This window comes from Sciurus vulgaris (assembly GCF_902686455.1).
Source record: "Sciurus vulgaris genome assembly, chromosome: 5".
In the NCBI taxonomy this organism is placed as follows: Eukaryota; Metazoa; Chordata; class Mammalia; order Rodentia; family Sciuridae; genus Sciurus; species Sciurus vulgaris.
Genome location: NC_136465.1, coordinates 5,615,158 through 5,638,356, shown reverse-complemented (window position 1 = coordinate 5,638,356; position 23,199 = coordinate 5,615,158). Strand labels below are relative to the sequence as shown.

At 45.7% G+C, this 23,199-nt stretch overlaps 1 long non-coding RNA gene across 1 annotated transcript in view; it reads left to right on the top strand.

Moving 5' to 3' along the window:
• The window catches only part of LOC306660663, a 781,776-nt gene that overhangs the window by 652,175 nt on the left and 106,402 nt on the right, over window positions 1–23,199 (top strand). The window lies entirely within an intron of this gene.

Genomic DNA, 23,199 nt, shown 5'->3' with positions numbered 1-23,199 from the left:
CATAGTCACCTCCCAGCTACTCCCTATCAGGGGATTAGCACTCTGATTAGGTCGACGCGATCATAATCCAATCATATCACTCTTTCTTGCATTGTCTCACCCAATGAGGTTTTGGGGGACACCTCACATCTAGACCATGGGGGTGCATACTGTTGAGGTATTCACAGGTCTTCGATGATGCGGAGCTATTTGGACTATTCTAGAGAGTCTGCAGCAGACCTAGTCCTCAGGAGCGGCCTCTACCCACCCTCTATCTCCGACCTTCCTCCTTCTTGTCAAGCTCTCACCTGTGCTTGATGCTATTTTCTGCATCTTCCGATATTTTATCTAACTGCAGTGTGGAGGGTTTTCCATCCACCTGGATGTCTTCCAGTTCGTGGGTCCTCTCTTGCTGTAGCCAATCTGCCATTAAACCAATCCATTGTGATATTCACTTCAGCTGTTATGCTCTAAGTTCTAGAATTATCATTGATCATTTGAAAATTAGAAAGGAAAATCTGTGCAGAAATGGAGACTGCCCGTCATGCTGCAGACCCCGGCTCTCCTGGGACTACAGACTCCACTGACGTCTGAAGGAGGTGTGGCTTTGAAGAGGATGGTTTCAAGTGAAGCCCTCGATCAGGGGCAGAGAATGACAAGTCACTAAAGAAATCGGAAGGTAGTGATTATGGGGCAACCTGGGGGGTGAGGTCACCACAAGGAACTTTAAAAAGAGACCCATGATGTCTCTTTAAACAGATTCTTTTGGGGCTTTCTCTCACAGATGAACAACTTAGAACATAAACGTGCATTTGTTTTATTAATACTAAATCTCTAGGATTGACAGGTTTAGTAAGTAAAGATATAGGACTCCCAGTTAAATGTGAATTTCAGATAAACAGCCACTAGCCTTGTGTGATAGACCTCATACAATATTGGGTGCTGAAACAAATTGCCTGGTTTATCTGAAATCGACCTTTGAAGAGGCCTCCTGTATTTTATCTTATGACAATATAAATCACCAAGATTTCTCTCTTGAAAGACAATTTTTTTGGCCACAGTATTCATTTATCATACAACGGAGTTGGATTTTACTAGGTGTAGTTACGACCTCCCAAGACGACCACCACAGATTCACAGGGTCTGGAAACGCGTCCCATGAGGCCAGTGAGAGGTCAGGAAGCAGAAGGAGCCAAACTGCTTTCAAAGAGGAAATGATCCCGGGTCATCTGGGGGGGCCCAGTGTAACCACGGGGTTGCCCAAACATGGGAAAGGAGGCAGGACCGTCAGCCTCAGTCCTGGCTGCAGAGAGGTCGCCCGGCCGCCACCGGCTCTGAAGAGGAAAGGCTCTGCGCCCCAAGGGATGTGGGAGCCTCCAGAGCTTGAAAAGGCAGCGAGGCCAATGAAACACAGATCCTGACAGCCTCCAGGAGCGGGCAGTCCTTCTGCCCACACCTCCATCTGGGGGGTTTCATCCCCCAAGCTGTAGTATAATGAGTTTGTGTTGTTTTAAATACCTATGGTGAACTTATGGTGATCAGTTACTTCAGCAATAAGAAACCACTAGATTCAGCCACGTTTGGTGGTGTACACTTGTAATCCCAGCAACTCAGGAGGCTGAGAGAGGAGGATAACAAGTCAGAGGCCAGCCTCAGCAACTTAGCAAGGCCCTCAGCGAATTAATGAGACACTGTCCAAAAATAAAGAAATAAAAAGGGCCAGGGATATAGCTCAGGGGTAAAGTGCTCCTAGGTGCAATTCCCAGGACATCCCCCACAAAAAAAAAAAAAAAAATACAGAAAAGCCCCCACTAGTTCAAAATCACAGGCTGAACAAGAAATCATTAGCACAAAAGACCTAAGCCAACCTTTGCTTAATGGAGAAAAAAGCTTGACAAGACTTTATCTTTGTTTTTCATAGAGATCCCCAAGGCTTGGGTTTTCCTCCTGAGTGGGTGCTGTGAGCTCAGTGTTATATGAAGGACCCATTTATGTCATTTGCGGTGTGGGATTTGTTATAAACAGGTCTACTCCTGGTGGAGTTAGGGAGTGTGTGATTTCACATCTCCCGAAGACCTCATCCCAAAAGAATTTCCCCATTAGATTTGTCAGAGGATAAATCTCTCTACTACTGTGGTTTTCTTACGAATCTACAGTTAATTCCATCACATACCCCAGAGGTGCACTCTTAGAAGTAGCACACCAGTTGCTGCCTCTCCAGCAAGGAGCTGTCCTCAGTCCTTCAAATGCCACTGGGTCCCAGACAGGAATGCTCATAACCCGCAAGGAGCCCCAGGTGGTAATGTACATTCCGAATCCTTATCTATGTAGAGACTCTAAAAAGCGACTAGCCATTTGGTTATTTTAAACCGACCTTTTCTTTCTCTGAAGATAAGAAATGAGATACCACCCTAATTTATAATCTAATTCACAGTCTATTTCACAAGTCTTATTTTCATAAGATGCTGGATTTAAGATTTTAATATTACATGAAAATCCAAGTGCATGGGGTCATTTACCTGCTGGAGTTAATTCATCTTTACTTTTCTTAGAACCAAAAATGAACCTTCTCTGTGCAATCCAAACTCTAAGAGTGTGCATGGACATTCTTGGTCTGACCAAGTCCTGGTTCATGTCCAGGTTATACTGACCTGAATATCGTTCAGGCTTGGTTCTGCTTTCATTCTGTTTCCTGTCTCTTGGGAGAACAGGAGCTAGTATTAAAAAAAAAAAAAAAAAAAAAAAAAAAAAAATCCACAATTGAAACAAATAAAATCCAGGCTACATGCCTTAAGATTGCTGCCACTAGAAACAAAAACAGCCCAGCTCCACCCACCAGTATCTACTTCCAGAAGAATCCATTTGCGGGCAAGCTTCCTGTATCCCAAAGGAAGTAGGAAGGTTGTTTCTGAGGCTTATGTCCTTAGGAGGATTTGGTGACACGCCTGTGTTCCAGAAGCGATGACGCTGTGTTTTCATTATTGTGTCACTTGGGTGGAATTGCACAGGACGGTTGGTCCGGTAACCATGCTCCTCCAGTCTGTATGAATGAAAACAAAAGGCACCTTGGTTTTCATCCTGAGCTCATCACTCCGTTCGCCGGCGTGGGCGATGAAGGTTCTCTACCTTCTCCTCACATTGCCAATCCTGTTCTGGCTGGGCGCCTCTGGTAAGACGGATCTGGGAGGCTGAGAACCGGAGTGGCCTGGGGCTACGCTGTGGCTCACACTCCTCCCTTCTCTGACCGGTTATTAAACTGAATACAGCACCTGAGCACGGAGGGTGAGTGAGGTCTTAGAGGACTGCAGGTGTTCCTGACTCCACCTGAGGCACTAGACAGCGTGGAGGGCCACTCCGCTGTTTCTCTGAGAGATTTGGCACCGGTGCGTTAAGGCAGGAGCCAAATGCCTCTTCAAATGGTGGTGGAATTAACTTCAAGGACAGAAACTCAGGCTATCCTTGACAAGTGTATCCTAGAGAAACTCATAATGTGACCAGGGCACCTCATCCTGGGTTCCTCGACCCTTCGTGATGCCTTCACACTGAAGCCAGCTGTTCCCACTCTCCTCCACGCCCCGTGAGCCTCGGGGACATTCCCTGGTTGCCATCCCTTCCTTCACCTAGTCTTGGTGTTCATAGTGACAGAAGGTGGGGGAGCAGGAAACTAAAGAGACTAAGAAAGCTAATGAAGGACAGAAGTGAGGGGAGAAAGAAAGGAGAAACAGGAAAAAGCAGGAGTAAGAAGTGTTGTCAACTTTGATAACTGTGTTACGCCCACTTGCTAGCACTCGGAGGACTCAGCGTTTACCACCACTTGCTACCTTTCTGCTGCATCTGCTCTCCCCACCCTGTGGGCTCAGTGCTCTCTTTCCCATGTGGTTTAGGGGGAAGGGATGCACAGAGATGCTTTTCTGGAGTTGGGACACGCTGCCCTGTTTGTAGCCACTGACTTGCTGCAGCCCCCAGCCAGTTTTCTCCAGGTGGGGACTGATGGGCACCCTGGGCAGGCTTCTTCCTGAGCCCACCTAGGACCCAAGTTGCTACTCATCAGAACACGGAGCAGTCCTTTTCTCTGGGAACAAGCCTTGTCCGAGGCACAGTAGCACGAGTCCCTCTGTCAGACAGTTAGACAAGGAACCACAATTCCATGTGAAATCGTGGTGAACGGGTGCCTCATCCTCAGGAGATAAGCCCGTCTCCAGAGGGTTTACCAGGAACCGTAGTTATTCCTGTCTGAATCTTCCCGCAGTGGCCCCGGTGGCTCTCACATCTCTACCCGTGCTTTCCTCTTGTCAGATACCGACACACCTCCATCCCTGCCCCGCTGGTGCCACGAAAGCAAAGGCTTCTGTATGCAGCTGAAATGCCCCATCACCTGGGAGGAGATCGGCAGGTGTGACCTGCTAACACAGAAGTGTTGCAGGAGAAGATGGGAGCGGGGATAACGTGACGCCCGCTGAGGTCACATAGAGAGGGAACAGTGTGTTCCAGGTTTATTTCCAAAATGTCAACTAATTAAATCACTTCATTCAAAATCAGAGACCCTGACCTCTCGTGACTGGTTATTGTGTGGTGTTCCCTGCAAGGCAACCAGAGGTCCTTAAGCAACTTTGCAGCTACCTCCAATTAGCGCCCTTCACTGTGTCCTCCGGAGCCCCCACAGCACACAGCTCTCTGTGGGTTCATCGTGACCCATCAGCCTCTGTAGACCTCTCAGCCCTGGACCCCCGTCTTCCCAGGCCCCTCCTCTTCCTACCACCTCGGCATCGCTCACTGTTGCTGCCCAGCTGCTGGCATAGCACCTCTTATTCCAACTGGATCACGAATCAAGACCCAGCTGGCGTCTCACTTCCTGGATGCAGCCATTCCCAACCCTCCAAACAAATGGCATCTCCCTTCTCTGAGTGGCACATGGTTCTGCTCCTCATGACAGATGCCCCTTACCCAGCCTTCACTGTACGCTGGGGCTTACTTTAAATCTCCTAGTCAGCTGCCCATCCTTGAAGGCCAGGACCCCGACCCCATCCCCATTACATGATCCTGATGGTTGAATTGCTGATGTTTTTTTCTGAACATATTTGTAGTTTAAATCAAACAAGTTGGAAGGGGATAATATCCTCATGAAGACCCAATTCAATGAGCATGACCGCAAGGGACTCAGGAAGGTGGCAACGTGGGTCAAGAGGACTGAGACGAGAGGGCTGCTGGGGCCGCGTTTCTCTCTCCAGAGCTCAACAGTTACAAAATCCACACCTACGCAATTTTAAGTATCTGGCTCAGATTTTTACATAGCTCTTTACTCAATACATACACTACATACTGCATTCAGTTTGATTCACAAATGACCTCTTGAATTTTCTAGAACTCCTCAATAAGGAGTCTATTCTGACAGAATGGAAAGACCTCTTCTGAGTAGACATACATAATCAAATTCTTGCTCTGACGGATTCCTGGTGCAGCAGAGGAGAAACAGTACAGAAAATAAGGGAGTTATTTTTCATCATCACAGAACCTGCATGGGAGGACAGGGGATTCACGTTAGGATTAGATTATCAAATTCACCCTCAAGGGTGACTTGGAATGACTCCATAATCTGTCAAAAGGAAAGAATGGTGAATTTAACATTTCTGTGATTCCTGGGGAATAGGCAGATGACTAATTTCCATTTAAGGAGAAGATCGACCTTTTGTTTAATTAAACTGACACAAGACAGTTTAACAGAAATGAAGTCAGCTTACACGGGCAGAGCTGAGGAGGACCCCAGGATGAGAGGCTGGAGTTGGGGTGGGAGCCAGGGCTCACTAGGCATCAGAGAAGGGCACTCAGTGGAGAGGTGACAGAAGAAGGAAGAGGTGAGTGGACTCTGCTGTGGGCCGAGGAATGGGAGACGAGAGTTGCTTCCGTCAGGGCTGCTCTGCGAGGTTCTCTGCAGAGGTGAGTCTAGAGTGGCCTCTGGCCATGAGGAGTCCAAGCCTACCTTTAGGCAAGTGGGGCGGACCACTTTTCTTGACCCTTGCTCTTTCTCTTCAGTTCAAAATGATCCTTATACAAAAAAGGTGTATTTGGGGAATGGCAGTTTCTGGTCCCCTACAGGGAACGCTGGAGAAGAGTCCTGTCTGGGGAGGGTCTGGTTGAGGAAGTGGCAGAGAATGGCATGATCCTCATAGGAAGAACTCTTGTGTCCTTGACTATTTTTTTCTCTCTTCCACGCAGAGACTGACACCCAGCCCATGCACTGTTTCCAGAGGCTCACGAAATCCTGTCTCATACGATGCTCTATTACTGTGGGACACAGCCCAACTCAGAGGCAGGAGGAAGAAACACTCAGGACAGAGGGTGGGACAATCAGGGTTAGGCGGCTCAGGAGGTGTGGTCCTTAGTGTTCAAAAGCAGAATCAAGGGATTATTTCATGCATTGGGACCCCACCCCAAAATATCAGAGCGTTTCTACCTGAATTCATCAGGGACGGGAGCTTATGATTTGGAGACAAAAGGAAAGAATGATCCCAAGGGATCTCCGAACTCGGGTTCACACTGATTTATAAGCATAGTGACGTGATATTTGAGAGAAAGCAGAAAGCACAGAGTAAATGACCCATGAATTTTGGCTCTTAGAGTTTCAATACTATTATTATAATGACAACTTACTTTGTGCAGAAAGGGAGTCAAAAATGCATAAGTTCTTTTCAATCTTCTAAACTCTGTTTTCTTGTCTAGTAAATGGGTAAAGTTAAATACACCAGTGCTTTTATGAGTCAGAGAGACAAAAGAAAAACTATGTTAATTTTAAAGACTGCAGCCAATTCTTCATTTTATTGTGTGTGCTAAGCTACCTCTTACAGAATTGACCCTAAATAAGGAAAATCCTAATTAGGGTTGGTGAGAAAGGGCCACTCAGGCATATACCTGTTTTGCAAGAGAAGAAACAGAAAAAAGAAGGAGCTTTCTGCTTCCTGTCTAGGCCAGGGGCTGCAGCCTGGGAGGAGCTGGTGGGAGAGTGTGCCTGGACTAGTCCCACAGCCAAGTGGGGCGCATCTGTGAATGGCCTGCATCTCAGTTAAGTCAGCTTCAACTTCAGACTCTTCAAGGTGGAGCTGACCTCGAATGAGTCAGGGAGGTCAGTCTGGGTTTGATTTGTTCTCCAGTCTCAATCCAGCACAGACGCCTCCAGGCTTCTCAAAGTGCTCATCTGGAAGCCTGCCCTTCTCCCATCAGAGGTGGAGGCCTTTGGAACAGCCTTAACTAGGAGGGTCGAGTGTCACCGGAGGACTGTGATATCACAAAGATGGGAAGGCTGGCACACGGCTCTCTGCCCACCAGGACTCCTGCCATGGGGGCCTTGCACAGCACAAGGAGCCTGGCTTAGCCTTTTGTCACTGTATTTGAGAGGCCTCCTGGAAAGGGCAGGTGGAGAGATAGAGAAGTGTCCACAGAGCTCCAGCTGTTGGAATCCCCTCAACACAGGCTTACATGGCTGGAAGCAGGAGATTTCCGCCCCAGCTGCCACCTGACGACTCATGAGCATCTCTTCTACCCACACAACTAACAGCCCAACTTGTCCCCGGGACCACAACAGACAATCACAAAGCGATTATGTTTTTTAAAGAGGTTTTACTGCTGTCACACAGGCTTTATTGCTGGAAGTCATGCAAAGTTTCATTAATCTTTTCCTTATTCACGTAGGAAATTATTTGGTGATCATATTTTAAAGATCATATTTTCAAAATACGAATCTTCCTGAGACCCTTTGATTTTTCTTAGCTCAGAAATTAAACTGAAATGGCAACGTAGTGAACACAGCCACTTCCTCTCACCCCTTTCTGACACCTGCCTCCCCAGCCTGGCTCTCCTCCACCAGCCTCGGCCCTTCCACCCCATGCATGGCCTCCAGACTCCTTCTGTGGAAGATCTTCCAGTCTCCATCCCTTTTATGTCTGTGACCTTCGCCCCCACGCTCAGCAAGTCACATCTCCTGGGAAGCTTCCCCAGCCCGGCTGAACCTGGTCTCAAAGAACAGTGCCCACGTCTTCTCAGCGCTTTCCCCAGCTTTTCTTAGGCATTTCTTCATGTGACCGTTTGCTCCACTTCAGAACTTCTGTCTGTGAAACTCTGAGAAGAGGCCACATCTTCTTACACCCACTGGACCTCCTCCATGCCAGGTACGGGGCGGGCACACAGAAGTCATTCAGCAATATTTACAGAATAAAAATAAGAAAGAGGCAAGGAGAAGGAAGGGAGGGCGGTAAGAGGAAGTTCCGCCTGGTCTTTAACAGAAGGCAGCACTGGAGAGATCACAGCTGCTCAGTCAGCACCCTAAAATCCTACCGGCCTGGAGCCTCCAGCCTTGACCCCAGCCCCGCTCGCCCCGTGGGATCGAAAGAGGAGACATTGGTGGGAAAGGAAGGGAGGACGCGATGGAGAAGGGGACGAGGGACAAGATGGTGAGGAAGGATGGCGGTGAGGTCCGCATGGCTCAGCGCCAGGTGCTGCCCTTGCCCGCTGACCCTCCTTCCGCAGCAGCTGCCCTGCAATGGCTGGCTGTTGCCGTGGCTGCGACCCGAGCGTTCCTTCTCTTTGGTAGCTCTGTGCACCTCTGGTGCCCAAGGGATCTTTAGAAAATGCTGGTGGACATGGCTGCCGCTCCGTTCCTGATCTGTCTATTTTTCCCTTGCCGGGCAGCAGTATAGATGGAAGGGCAGGGATGCCAGGGCCCACCCTGGCCTGTTTGCAGGCCTCTGGGACCCCAGAGAGCAGCCACGGAGGAGGCCCCTGGGCCACGCTCCTCTTCCAGGTAGGGCTGCTCATTCTGGCGCTGCCGCCAGCTGGGCTTTGCTTTCCTCTCCTTCTCAACATTCCTGCTTCCCTGTGTTTCCCAAAACCCTATTCTCACTTCAAAGTGAGTGGTTAGGTCCCTGGGAAAGTCCTTCACATTCCAACAGGAAGGAGTAAATGGTGCAATTAGCGCTCCTGAAGCCCCGCTGGGGACAGCAGGAGGGGATCCCTCCCTCTCCCGGGCAATGTCCTCCATTTACTTTCTATCCAGGCCTGGCTCAGTTACCCCATTAATAATAGATTTTTCCTCTTATACTTTTCATCTGCTCATTATTCATTTTATCTTAACCTCATCTCCTACATGCCTCCTTTTTCTTCCCTTTTAGTTTATTTTATTATCTTTTAAACTTCATCCAATGTTAAGTATAATTTGGTTTTACTTTTTATTGAACTTTTATCATCTTCATGATTAGAATTTCCAATTTTTCCTGAACTTGTAAAGTTGGTCTCGTAAAAGTCTGCTGGTGTTTTACAGTGACCGCCTTCTGTGTCTTCTGACTCCTTCGTGGGAGGAGGGAGCAGGTTCTGGCTTCAGGGACAACGGGAATTGCTTTCCCATGTGAATCATGGAGCTCAGGAGTCAGTCCTGTACTCAGGAGCAAAGCCGGGCTTCCTACTGGGCTCCAGAGCCCCCCCTCTCACAACAGGCTCCACAGCGCCCTGGCTCACCTGCTCAGCTCTCATGCCCTTCTCCTGGGTCTATCGAAACTGAAAATGAGCACCCCACAGGCAGTGGTTCACCCTTCAGCTATTGCTACCGCTCTGTGGTCAGCTTTTCAGTGGAACCCGCAGCCTCTGCTTCCTCCCAGCCTCCTCCCCTGGATGCCACTCAGGCACTCAGGCCTGACTTCTGTCAGAGGGTCATAATGCATCCTGCATAAGCCGCTCCCTCTGCCCATTGTTGACCCCTAATTATGTAGTAATGGGCACTGCAGGCACCCCTGCTTCAAAGGACAAGCTACACACACACAGCCTGCAGAGGGTGGAGAAACCAACTAACTGCAAGGTGAGCTTCAAGAGAGGTCTCGTGCCACAGAAGGGATGGGAGGCTGCCCAGGGGATTGCTTTCCATATAGACACAGGAGTTGGGAATGTGGACGAAATGAGCAGTGTAATTATCTCATCTGCTTTGTCTGAAAGTTTGTGTCTCCCCAAAATTCATCTATCAGAACTTGGTCCCCAGGGCAGAGGTATTAAGAGGCTGGGCTTGCAGAAAAAGAGCAGGCAATGCAGGCAGCCCTCGTGAGTGGAGCTGGCTCCCTATAAAGAGGCCCACTGTCCTCCTACCACAGGAGGAGACAGACACCACCATCATGAGAACAGGCTATCACCAGACACAAATCTGCTGGTGCCTGTATCTGGGACTTCCCAGAACTGTGTGCGATCAATTTCTGTTGTTCACAAAGTACCCAGGTGAAGTTGTTTTGTTATAGCAGCCTACATCGACGGAGGCATCAGCATCATCTTTATGAGAGTACCACAGCAGAGGCCACGCAAGTAAGACCCTCACAGCTTCTTCATAGAGCCAAGTGTGACTTATTTAAGCAGTTTACTTCTCCTCTTTTAGGTCAAGATCACTGAACTGAAATAGGTCGCTACTCAGTGAGTGATCCAGGTACTGACTAAGCTTCAGACATGGAGACATTTTATTCCTAAACTGCTCTGCACCAAGAGAAAATGACAGAAACACACTAAGCTCATGTACCAAGAGTGCCATAGAGTTGATCTAAGGAAAAGGGTAAAGGAGGAGCGGGTGGGTCAGCCAAGGTCAGAGGAACATCAGGTTGGGGAGGAGCCAGGCGGGCAGTAGGTATGCTCAGATAGACAGCGAGGTGAGCAGCTGGCAAGTCCCCCAGGCCTCTCAGAGCCCAGGGGCAATGCCTGGCCCCAAATATCAAAGAAGCCATCGCCCTCTTCTAAACATGATTTGACTTTATCCTGGTGAGATGAGGGTTTTCTAAGAGATGACAGATTCATTTCTACAACCAAGGAAAGGTAACAGAAAAACCCTCTTGGGTTCTCCTCTGGGATTAATAGTTATCAGTGGCAATACCATCTGTACCCAGATGGGATCGTGAAAGGCATGTAGCCAAGTGGAAGTGTTTCTGACCTGACTGTTAAGCTAGGCATGTGTTCCATATTGCCAATGTGGCCTACTAACTTTGGGTCAAAAAAGCAAACTGGGCAAAGGATGAATTGGAAAGGTAAGTCAGCATGCCACCAACCATGACTGTGTCCTGGAAGACCCCATGGTCAGTCACTGTGTTGTCTGCCATTTCCAGGGTGGTGATGGGTTGTTGGACAGAGGGTGATTGACTCCAAGGCTCTGGCTAATTGACAGCACAGAAGTCAAAAACAGGTGCTCACTAATGGAGAACTTCTCTTAGGGACCTGGCAGCAACATACCTCAGGTTTATGTCTCCTTCCACAGTAACTACTAATAATTCCCTTGCCCTCTGGGACATACTCCTCTTGAGATGATAAGGTATTTATTGACCCTGCTTCAAGAGCACCAGCCCTTACCCACTTGGTCCACTACAACCTACCTGGCACGTCCGTTGGTAGGAAAGGGTAACTGAGACAACCCTAATTCATGACCCCTCACTCATCGCTCTAGTTCTTAAACTGAGAGCTCATGTGCATGTACACACACACACACACACACACACACACACACACACACACACAGAGTCCAGTTTATCTTCCCACAGCTATGTTCTTTCATTCAGCAAATATTATTATTCTATTTGGCAAGAAAAATTGTAAAGTAAGCATAGGTTTTGGGGATGGATGATGAGGTTCAAATCCAGGCTCCAGCATTGGATGTCTGACCTGCCTTGACTTGCTTCAGGAAAGTGTGTATCTCAGATGGAAATTGTGTGAGCTCAGCCACCTTCAAGATTCTAGTACAGAAGAGATGTTTTAAAAAATTCTTATGGGAGGGATGGTCAGAAGAGATTCAGAATTATTTTATTACATATGGAAATCTATTAAGTTATTGTAGCATTTAACATGTGAAATTCAATGTGGAATTAATTGTATGTCTATAATTCTAGTTATTTTCTAAGATCATCTTTTTCTCATGCCAAAGATGATCAAGATTTTACTAGTAGCCTCTAATTTCATGGGCTCAAAAAGGCTTAATTTGTCTTCATTTAGTTTTAAATTTCAGCATTTTTCTGAGATATTCCAGCACTTGATGAAGGAAAATAACATCTTGTGTGATTCCAAGGACCCAGAAGTTCCCTAAAAAGCCCCTCTCACAGTTGAGGCTGAAATTCCCCACGGGGATCCTAGAAAATCACAACCTCTGCTGATTCCACCGAGTACCTAGGAGGAATTTGGCAATGTAATCATTGCCAGCGGGCAGAGGAGGAGGAGGAGCCTGAGAAGCCAAGCTATTTGCTCAAAACCACGCAACTAAGGCGTGTCAGGGCAGACACTCGGCGCCTGGGTTCACCTGACTCCACAGCTCTTTCAACTGTGAGGCAACATTTCTTTGTCTTTACAGTCCCCCTAAAACCACAGCCTACGTCAGGGCTCGAATGGTTTCTTTGGCCTCTGTGTCTCAGCCGCGCTCTACTTCTGACCCTCTGCAGTGGTGGATTATTAATGTAGGCGACCACCCTGAGATAAATAGGGAGGTCTGGGTCCCTGAGTTCCTTCCCTCCCTTTCTTCCTTTTCTTCCTTAGTCCCTTCAAGCTGCTATAAAAAGCCATCACGGACGAGGCAGCTTAGAAACGACAGAAACTTACTTCTCATGGTCCTGGAGGTGGAGAAGTGCTGTGGGCAAGGTGTGGGCAGATTGGGTGTCTGGTGAGAGTCAGCCTCCTGGTTCACAGCTGGTGCTTTCTCAGATGTCCTCAGATGGCCAGAGAACATGAGCTCCTTTGGGCCTCGTACAAGGACACCAATTTCCATTCAGGAGGGTTTTGACTCTGTCACCCAGTCCCTCCTCAAGAACCCTACCTCTGAAACCCTCACCTTGGCTATTAGCATTTCAACATATGAGTTTGAGGAACACAAACAATCAGACTCTTCCTTTCTTAACTTTTCCTTCCTCTGTCCATCCGTCCATCCATCCATCCATTTATTCATCCATGTATTGATTTCTTTATAGAAGGAACTTATTTTTTTAAAGCAAATATTTTAGTACATTCCCTACACCAGGGACTAATCAGGGTACTAAAACTGAGATAATAAAACAGGACTTGCTGCTTCAGAAACTCATGGTACAGTGAAGAAGACATAATTTTTTTTAAAAAATGGAGAGAGAAAAAAGATGAAGAGGGATGTCGATGTTTTGTTTATTTGTGCCATTTACTCTTTTACCCCAAGACCACCTCGGTGCGATACCTGAAGTCTCACTCCTGTGGTCTGTGCGTGAGCTCACGGGGACACACTCTCACCTGGCAGTGTGGTCTCTCAAGTAATGAGCAAATTATTTAGAGTGAGTAAGGATAAAGCAGAAGGTAATTTCCAATTACAAAATACCATTTTTTTACCTGCTCCTGGTTTGCTTTTGTTGTTACCAGGTTTTGTTTGTTTATTTGTTTGTTTGTTTGTTTTGCGGATAGGGAAAGCTGAGCAGTGGGGTGCAGGTTTGTGCAGGGGGTGCAGGTCAATGAGTGACCTCAAACCAAGGCTTTGGGATGATTTCTTCTAAAAAAAGCAAACTAAGAATAAATTCCCCTCAGAGTCATAAGCCAAAATGAAAAACCATTGGAAAACGCTGTCTTGCTCTGTCTTGCTCTTTAACTGTCAATTTTTTCTGGTGATCTCAAGCCCACAGGAGAAGCATTCACAAGTTATACCCAGGCCCTAGGCTGAACGTCTCTGCTGGGAATGTAGGCTTTTCCCCTCACGCCCAGTTTCTCCAACTCTCCCAGATATCCTCCTGTCATTGATGTGCCCTGAAGAAAGAGCCACCCTCCGACTCTGCCAGCCCGCGGACAACCATGAGGCTGCTGTCTCTCCTCTTCCTCCTCCTGGTCTGTCTCTTCCAGGGCACCTCAGGTGAGCTGTCGAGAAAATAGGTGGACTTGTTCTGAACAGCCTCGTGCTGACAGATGATGATGATAGACAGACAGACACAGGTAGCTATAGATGCATGTGGATATGACACAGAGCGTGTACGAGGGTGCAGGCCACGGTCTCCTCAGCTCGCCACTTCAGGTGTGGTTCGAGTTCCCCCGTCGCTGCTGTCTTCGCTGTACGTTGGACCTTCTTGATCTCGCAGCTGGTTCCTCCCAGCCAGTGCCGGAGAGCTCAGGAAGACCGGTGCTTGTTCTGTGTGACGGCTTTGGCATTAGAGACTCCGGGTCCAGGAAACGACCCATGCTGCGGAGACCAGGCAGGCGGGTCCCGTGGCCTGCGCTCCCCAGGCCTCCTACACTCCGCGCTTACTGCTCCCCGCGGGGGCACCCACGTAGGCTTTGCCCTGCGGAGGAGAAAGGTGCCCTGGGAGCTCTATGAGAGAGGAAGTCACACAGTCATAATCCCATGGCGTCCCACCAGGCACCTTCTCTGCTCCAGGGTTTCTTCCTCTGAAAAGGAAAGGGGCTGCCGGCGACGCAGGCCACCAGCGTTCTCTGTGAAGGAACAGTAGTGGGTCTCTGCGGCTCTGAGGGTCAGACGGGCTCTGGGTAGCAGCTCCTCTCTGCCTGAAGCAGGACACAGCCACAGGCAGCACGTGAGCAAGCAAGCGTGGCTGTCTTCCTGCTAGGCTCTAATCGGGGACCCTGAAATTAGAATCGCATCAAATATCATGCTCCTGAACTCTTTCCAGTAGTTCACCACCATACAAACTAAGTTCCAGGTTGTACCCAAACCGACAGTTCCTTTAGGCCCTGTGGACGGTTTGCCCACCCCTGCCCAGCAGGGTTCGTTAGTGGCTTTGGCTGAACAAGATTTCACTTCCTTTCTTCACCCCTTTTGCTTGCAGGGTATGAAAGGAAAAAGTCCCTCGAGTGTGAAAAGATGGGCGGAGCCTGCAAACACCAGAAGACCCACGGCTGCTCCATCCTGGCTGCAGAGTGCAAAAGCCGGCACAAGCACTGCTGCCGACTGTAGCGGCCACGGCCCGGCACACTCAACGCAGCGCCTACTCCACCTGAGTTTTGCTTAATAAAGATGCTCTACCATGTGCACCACAGTTTTCTGAGGGCCAGCTTCTGTGGCAGGCTGTGGAACCGGAGAGGGGAGAGCCTAGGCACTAGGTCTTGTCACACCCCTAGTGGGCTGACGGATGTGGGGCAAGGGCTTTGCTGTTCCAAGTCTCAATTTCTCTGCCTATGACGACTGCAATGAACGTTCCCCAAGACACTTGTAAGCTGCAACGTGTCTGCAACTCCAGGGATTTCGGGCAAGGGCATGGACTGAGTCAGGAGGCACAATGGCATGTAGGCACAGACCCACAGGACCAGAGCTCAGAGGCCACTAGAACCAATCTGGTGACTGACAGAGGACCAGCACTCGGAGACACACTGATTATTTCCCTCTCTCCCAAGAAACTTTCCAAGTAGTGAGATTCCTTCAGAATCAACTTCTTAGAACCCAAGAAACCCTTTTCAGCTCAATGAAGGTTTGAACTTCACAGGGAACACAGCAAGGGAAAGGGTAGCTTTTCAGAGGAGACTCCACCTTGGCCAGGGGATCCAGGCCGCCTTTGGTTGTGGTTGCAGTACTAGGGGTCCCCCAGAAGCTCATGCGTGAAACAGCGTGGGAATATTCAGGGGTGAGGTGATGGGGTGTGAACATTGTGACCTGATCAGTGGATTAATCCACTCGTATGGATCAACTGGGTGGTAACTGAAGGTCGGTAAGTGTGGATGGAGAAGGTAGGTCAAGGGGGTATGGCTTCAGGCTTTTATTTGTTCCTGAACAGATTTTTGTCTTCCCTCTTGTCCCTTGTTAATGGCTGATGGTTTGTCATCTTTCACTTACGTAATAAAGAAGGACCTACCATGAAGAGTAGATTGGAGTGATTTAGTGTGGCCTTCCTCCAACCAGAGGCAAACTTCCCCTAGCTTTCTTAAGTATATCATCCCTGAGGAATTAGGAGGAGAATGAGTGCAGAGACATTACGTTCATCTTAAGTGATAAAGTTAGCAAGTGGTGAAATCAAAGCTACCGTCAGAAACCCGGCTCCAGACCTGTTCCTTACTTCTGCCAGATCCTTGGCTGGTCTTTCTGTGTGAGCAACTTGATCTACTGTCATGGGATCAAGTGAAAACTGTTGTACAATTAAAAAGAGTGACAAGCGGCTAATGAAAATTCTCCACACACTAGGGATGACTCCGAAATTCAGGATTAAAATGAGAAATTTTATGTTAATTAACAAATTTTCAAATTCACAATACAGGGGAAATATGCCAAAATAAACAAAAGAATATTTTTATAAAAAGAAAGAATAGTGCCCATCATGATCTGTCATTATAATTTAGAATGATGTTCAGGCTCCAGGTTGGAACATTGATGCAGGAAATCCTTGAGACCAAAAAGGGAAACTATCCACAGCCCCTCATGAATGTTGGCATTGGTGGGGAGTGGGAAGTGTCCTGGCTGTTACCGGATGAGGGCTGAGGGCTCTTTTCATAATACATCAGGTAGGATTTCACGACTAGCCATTTGGAGAAAAAAGATGTTATATGCTAGGTGGGACATGAAAAAGGATTATGACTTTTTTTTTTTTTTGAAGATTTTATTTTTATAACATAGTTAACATACAGTGTTTAAGGTTCTTCTTAAATTTTTTTCTAATTAGTTATATATGACAATACATTTAAAATATTTTGTGATTGAAAATATTGCCTCGTTTTTGTTTTAATTACCTTTGCATGATTACTACAGATGTTTTGAACTCTGAATGTTAAAAATGTATTTTCTTTTGAGAACATTGTTTTTTTTCATCTGATGATTTTTTTTATTGTAAACAAATGGGATACATGTTGTTTCTCTGTTTGTACATGGCGTAAAGGCATACCATTTGTGTAATCATAAATTTACATAGAGTAATGTTGTTTGATTCATTCTGTTATTTTTTCCCTTCCCCTCACCCCTCCCACCCCTCTTTACCCTCTATACAGTACTTCCTTCCTCCATACTTGCCCCCCTCCCTTACCCTAACTCTAACCCTAACACTAACCCTTCCCTCCCCCCCATGATGTGTCATCCTCCACTTATTAGCGATATCATTCGTCCTTTGGCTTTTTGAGATTGGCTTATCTCACTTAGCATGATATTCTCCAATTTCATCCATTTGCCTGCAAATGCCATAATTTTATCATTCTTTATGGCTGAGTAATATTCCATTGTATATATATATACCACAGTTTCTTTATCCACTCATCAATTGAAGGGCATCTAGGTTAGTTCCACAGTCTGGCTATTGTGAATTGAGCAGCTATGAACATTGATGTGGCTGTATCTCTGTAGTATGCTGATTTTAAGTCCTTTGGGGATAGGCCAAGGAGTGGGATAGCTGGGTCAAATGGAGGGTCCATTCCAAGTTTTCTAAGGAATCTCCACACTGCTTTCCAGAGTGGCTGCACTAATTTGCAGCCCCACCAGCAATGTATGAGTGTACCTTTCTCCCCACATCCTCGCCAACACCTGTTGTTGCTCATATTCTTGATAATCGCCATTCTAATTGGGGTGAGATGGAATCTTAGGATGGTTTTGATTTGCATTTCTCTTATTTCTAGACATGTTGAACATTTTTCCATATGTTTGTTGATTGCTTCTAGATCTTCTTCTGTGAAGTGTCTATTCATTTCTTTAGCCCATTTGTCGACTGGATTATTTGAATTCTTGGAGTAGAGTTTTTTGAGTTCTTTATAGATTCTGGAGATTAGTGCTCTATCTGAAGTATGATTGGCAAAGATATTCTCCCACTCTGTAGGCTCTTTCTTCGCATTGCTGATAGTTTCCTTTGCTGAGAGAAAGCTTTTTAGTTTGAATCTATCCCAGTGGTTGATTCTAGCTTTTATTTCTTGTGCTATGGGAGTCCTGTTAAGGAAGTCTGATCCTAGACCAACAAGGTGAAGATTTGGACCTACTTTTTCTTCTATAATCTGCAGGGTCTCTGGTCTGATTCCGAGGCCCTTAATCCATTTTGAGTTTAGTTTCGTGCATGGTGAGAGATATGGGTTTAGTTTCATTCTATTGCATATGGATTTCCAATTCTCCCAGCACCATTTGTTGAAGAGGCTATCTTTTCTCCATTGCATATTTTTGGCACCTTTGTCTAGTATGAGAAACTTGTATTTATTTGGGTTTGTGTCCGTGTCCTCTATTCTGTACCATAGATCTACCTTTCTATTTTGGTACCAATACCATGCCGTTTTTGTTACTACTGCTTTGTAGTAGAGTTGAATATCTGGTATTGCAATACCCCCTGTTTCACTCTTCCTGCTAAGGATTGCTTTAGCTATTCTGGGTTTCTTATTCTTCCAGATGAATTTCATAATTGCTTGCTCTATTTCTGTAAGGTACGTCATTGGGATTTTAATTGGAATTGCATTGAATTTGTATAGCACTTTAGGTGGTATGGCCATTTTGACAATATTAATTCTTCCTATCCAAGAACATGGGAGATCTTTCCATCTTCTAAGGTGTTCTTTAATTTCTTTCTTTAGTGTTGTATAGTTCTCATTGTAGAGGTCTTTCACCTCTTTTGGGAGATTGATTCCCAAGTATTCTATTTTTTTCGAGGCTATTGTGAATGGGGTAGTTTTCCTAATTTCTCTTTCTGAAGATTCATCACTTATGTATAAAAATGCGTTGGATTTATGGGCATTGATCTTGTAACCTGCTACTTTACTGAATTCACTTATGAGGTCTAAGAGTTTTCTGGTGGAATTTCCAGGTTCCTCTAAATATATAATCATGTCATCAGCGAACAGGGATAGTGCGAGTTCTTCTTTTCCAATTCGTATCCCTTTAATTTCTTTGGTTTGTCTAATTGCTCTGGCCAGAGTCTCAAGAACGATGTTGAATAGAAGTGGTGAAAGAGGGCATCCCTGCCTTGTTCCAGTTTTCAGGGGGAATGCTTTCAGTTTTTCAACATTTAGAATGATATTAGCCATGGGCTTAGCATAAATGGCCTTTACAATGTTAAGGAATGTTCCCACTATCCCTATTTTTTCTAGTGTTTTGAGCATGAAGGGGTGCTGTATTTTATCAAATGCTTTTTCTGCATCTATTGAAATAATCATGTGATTCTTGACTTTAAGTCTATTAATATGGTGAATTACGTTTATTGATTTCCTGGTGTTGAACCAACCTTGCATCCCTGGGATGAAACCCACTTGATCATGGTGCACTATCTTTTTAATATGTTTTTGTATGTGATTTGCTAAAATTTTGTTGAGAATTTTTGCGTCGATGTTCATTAAGGATATTGGTCTGAAATTTTCTTTCCTTGATGAGTCTCTGTCTGGTTTAGGTATCAGTGTGATATTGGCTTCATAGAATGAGTTTGGGAGGGTTCCCTCCTCTTCTATTTTATGGAATACTTTGAGAAGTATTGGAATGAGCTCTTCTTTAAAGGTTTTGTAGAACTCGGCTGAGAACCCATCTGGTCCCGGACTTTTCTTTGTTGGTAGGCTTTTGATGACTTCTTCTATTTCAGTACTTGAAATTGGTCTATTTAAATTGTTTATGTCCTCCTCGTTCAGTTTAGGCAATTCATATGTCTCTAGAAACCTGTTGATGTCTTCGAAATTTTCTATTTTGTTGGAGTATAGATTTTCAAAATAGCTTCTAATTATGTTTTGTATTTCAATCCTGTCTGTTGTGATATTTCCTTGTTCATTCCGAATTTTAGTGATTTGGGTTTTCTCTCGTCTTCTCTTTGTTAGTGTGGCTAAAGGTTTATCAATTTTGTTTATTTTTTTGAAGAACCAACTATTTATTTTGTCAATTTTTTGTATTGTTTCTTTTGTTTCAATTTCATTGATTTCAGCTCTGAGTTTAACTATTTCCTGTCTTCTACTACTTTTGGTGCTGTTCTGTTCTTCTTTTTCTAGGGCTTTGAGCTGTAGTGTTAGGTCGTTTATTTGTTGAGTCTTACTTCTTTTATTAAATGCGCTCCATGAAATAAATTTTCCTCTAAGTACTGCTTTCATAGTGTCCCAGAGATTTTGATATGATGTTTCTTTGTTCTCATTTACCTCTAAGAATTTTTTAATTTCCTTCCTAATATCTTCTGTTATCCATTCATCATATAATAGCATATTGTTTAATCTCCAGATGTTGGAATAGTTTCTGTGTTTTACTCTTTCATTTATTTCTAACTTCAATCCATTATGATCTGATAGAATACAAGGTAGTGTCTCTATCTTCTTGTATTTGCTAACATTAGCTTTGTGGCATAATATATGGTCTATTTTAGAGAAGGATCCATATGCTGCTGAGAAGAAAGTGTATTCGCTCTTGGTTGGATGGTATATTCTATAAATGTCCGTTAAGTCTAAATTATTGATTGTGTTATTGAGATCTATGGTTTCTTTGTTCAATTTTTGTCTGGAAGATCTGTCCAGTGGTGAGAGAGGCGTGTTAAAATCACCTAGTATTATTGTGTTATGGTCTATTTGGTTTCTGAAATTGAGAAGGATTTGTTTGACATACATGGATGAGCCACTGTTTGGGGCATAGATGTTTATGATTGTTATATCTTGCTGATTTATGCTTCCCTTAAGCAGTATGAAATGACCTTCTTTATCCCTTCTGACTAACTTTGGCTTGAAGTCCACATTATTGAAATGAGGATGGATACTCCAGCTTTTTTGCTGAGTCCATGTGCATGGTATGTTTTTCCCCATCCTTTCACCTTTAGTCTATGGGTATTTTTTTCTACGAGGTGAGTCTCTTTAGGCAACATATTGTTGGATCTTTCTTTTTAATCCAATCTGCCAGTCTATGTCTTTTGATTGATGAATTCAGGCCATTAACATTCAGGGTTATTATAGAGATATGATTTGGTTTCCCAGTCATTTGGTTCATTTTTTGAATTTTATTTATTTATTTTTTTGACACAACTTGTTTCCTCCTTTATTTGACAATTCCTTTAGGATAATTCCTCCCTTTGCTGATTTGCTTCTTTGTTGTTCATCTCTTCCTCATGGAATATTTTGCTGAGAATGTTCTGTAATGCTGGCTTTCTTTTTGTAAATTCTTTTAGCTTTTGTTTATCATGGAAGGATTTTATTTCATCGTCAAATTTGAAGGTAAGTTTTGCTGGGTATAAGATTCTTGGTTGGCATCCGTTTTCTCTCAGGGCTTGAAAAATGTTGTTCCAGCCCCTTGTAGCTTTTAGGGTCTGGATTGAAAAATCTGCTGATATCCGTATTGGTTTCCCCCTGAATGTAATTTGGTTCTTTTCTCTCACAGCATTTAAAATTCTGTCTTTATTTTGTATGTTAGGTATTTTCATTATAATGTGCCTTGGTGTGGGTCTGTTGTAATTTTGTGTATTTGGAGTCCTATAAGCCTCTTGAACTTGATTTTCCATTTCATTCTTCAGATTTGGGAAATTTTCTGATATTATTTCATTGAATAAATTGTTCATTCCTTTGGCTTGTTTCTCTAGGCCTTCCTCAATCCCAATAATTCTTAAATTTGGCCTTTTCATGATATCCCATAGTTCTTGTACATTCTGTTCATGATTTCTTACCATCTTCTCTATTTGTTCAACTTTGTTATCAAGGTTAAATATTTTGTCTTCAATGTCTGAGGTTCTGTCTTCCAGGTGTTCTATCCTATTGAATATGCTTTCTATGGAGTTCTTAATTTGGTTTATTGTTTCCTTCATGTCAAGGATTTCTGTTTGTTTTTTTTTCAATATCTCTAACTCTTTATTGAAATGATCTTTTGCTTCCTGTATTTGTTCTTTTAATTGTCGATTGGTGCGATCATTCAATGCTTGCATTTGCTCTTTCATCTCATCATTCAGTGCGTGCATTTGCTCTTTCATCTCATCGTTTGCTTCTCTGATCATTTTAATTATGTACATTCTGAACTCCTTTTCTGTCATTTCTTCTGCCATGCTGTTATTGGGTTTTATTGATGTAACATCTAGATTTGTTTGCAGGATTTTCTTTCCTTGTTTTCTGATATTGTTCAGGTATCAGTGGACCGCTGAGATATTGCAGATTTCCTCTATTGACTTATAATGTCCCTGAAGATTTCTATATATATCCCCTCTTAGCCTTCAGTAGGCTGAAGTCTTGGAGGAAGTTGATAATGCGGTGCTCCACAAGGAAGCTGCCTCTCTAGGCGTGGTGGCCTTCAGGTGGGGTATAATCCCTGCTAGTGGGCAGAGGTGCCTCCACTTGTTGACCAATGGTCATCCAAAGGGGACCTAGGCTGCGGGCTGAGGCAAGGCCTGTTTGGGCCTGAGTCTCTGGTTTTAGCGTCCTTGTGGGGAAACCTCACCCGGCAGGGAAGACTCACCCAGTGGGGAGGTCTCGCTGGTCAGTTCCCTCCTAGAGGTTCCCCTCAATTTACAGCTACCGCCTGGGCTGGGCTGCCTTCCTCTGCAAAGTTCCCAGGGGCCCGGTCCTACCTCCTGGGCCTGGGAGCCTCACCCTTCGCAGATGAATTTCCTTAGGCTGCTCCTCCTCAGAGAACCTGCCCGCAGGCCTGGAACCTTCGCTCCACCCTAAGCCTGTCTCTGTGCGGCTCTTCCACCAAGAAGCCTCCTAGATCCTGGGACCCTGCTCTGCACCTAATCGCCTGGCTATGCGGCCCCTCCTCTGAGCTGCCACCTGGGGCCCCGTACTATCGCTCTGAGTCCCAGAGACCTGCCACACACCTCTTCCTCCAGACAGCCGTCCAGTATTCCGGTGCGGTCATTAGGAGTCCAAGAAACTCACTGCGTGTCTCCTCCTCCCACCAACCAGCCCTGGGCAATCAATCACTCCGAGTCGAAGTGACTCTCCCTGTTCCTCCTCCTTCTCCAGATAACTCCCCGGGTGTTCAGAAGCGGTCGCTCTGAATGGCTCTGAATCCACGTGACCCGCTGCACGGGTCCACCCGTGCAACCGCCCGGAGCTCTGGTGCGGCCACTCAAGACCAAGCGACGCACCACGCTTCTCCTCCAGGCAGCCCCCCTGTGTTCAGGAGCTGTCACTTTAAGTCCAAACAACTCACCACTCGCCTTCTCCTCTGAGCAGCCGCCTGGAGCGCTAATGCAGTCACTGCGAGTCCAAAAGACCCGCCGGGCTCCTCCTCCTCCTCCTCCTACTCCTCTGGGCTGGCCCTGGTGTTCAGAAGTGGTCTGAGTCCAAACAGCTCGCCACGCAGCCCCTCCTCTGGCAACCGCCTGTAGCTCTGGTGTAGTCACTCTGAATCCAAGCGGCCGCGCTCCTCTTCCTCCTCCTCAT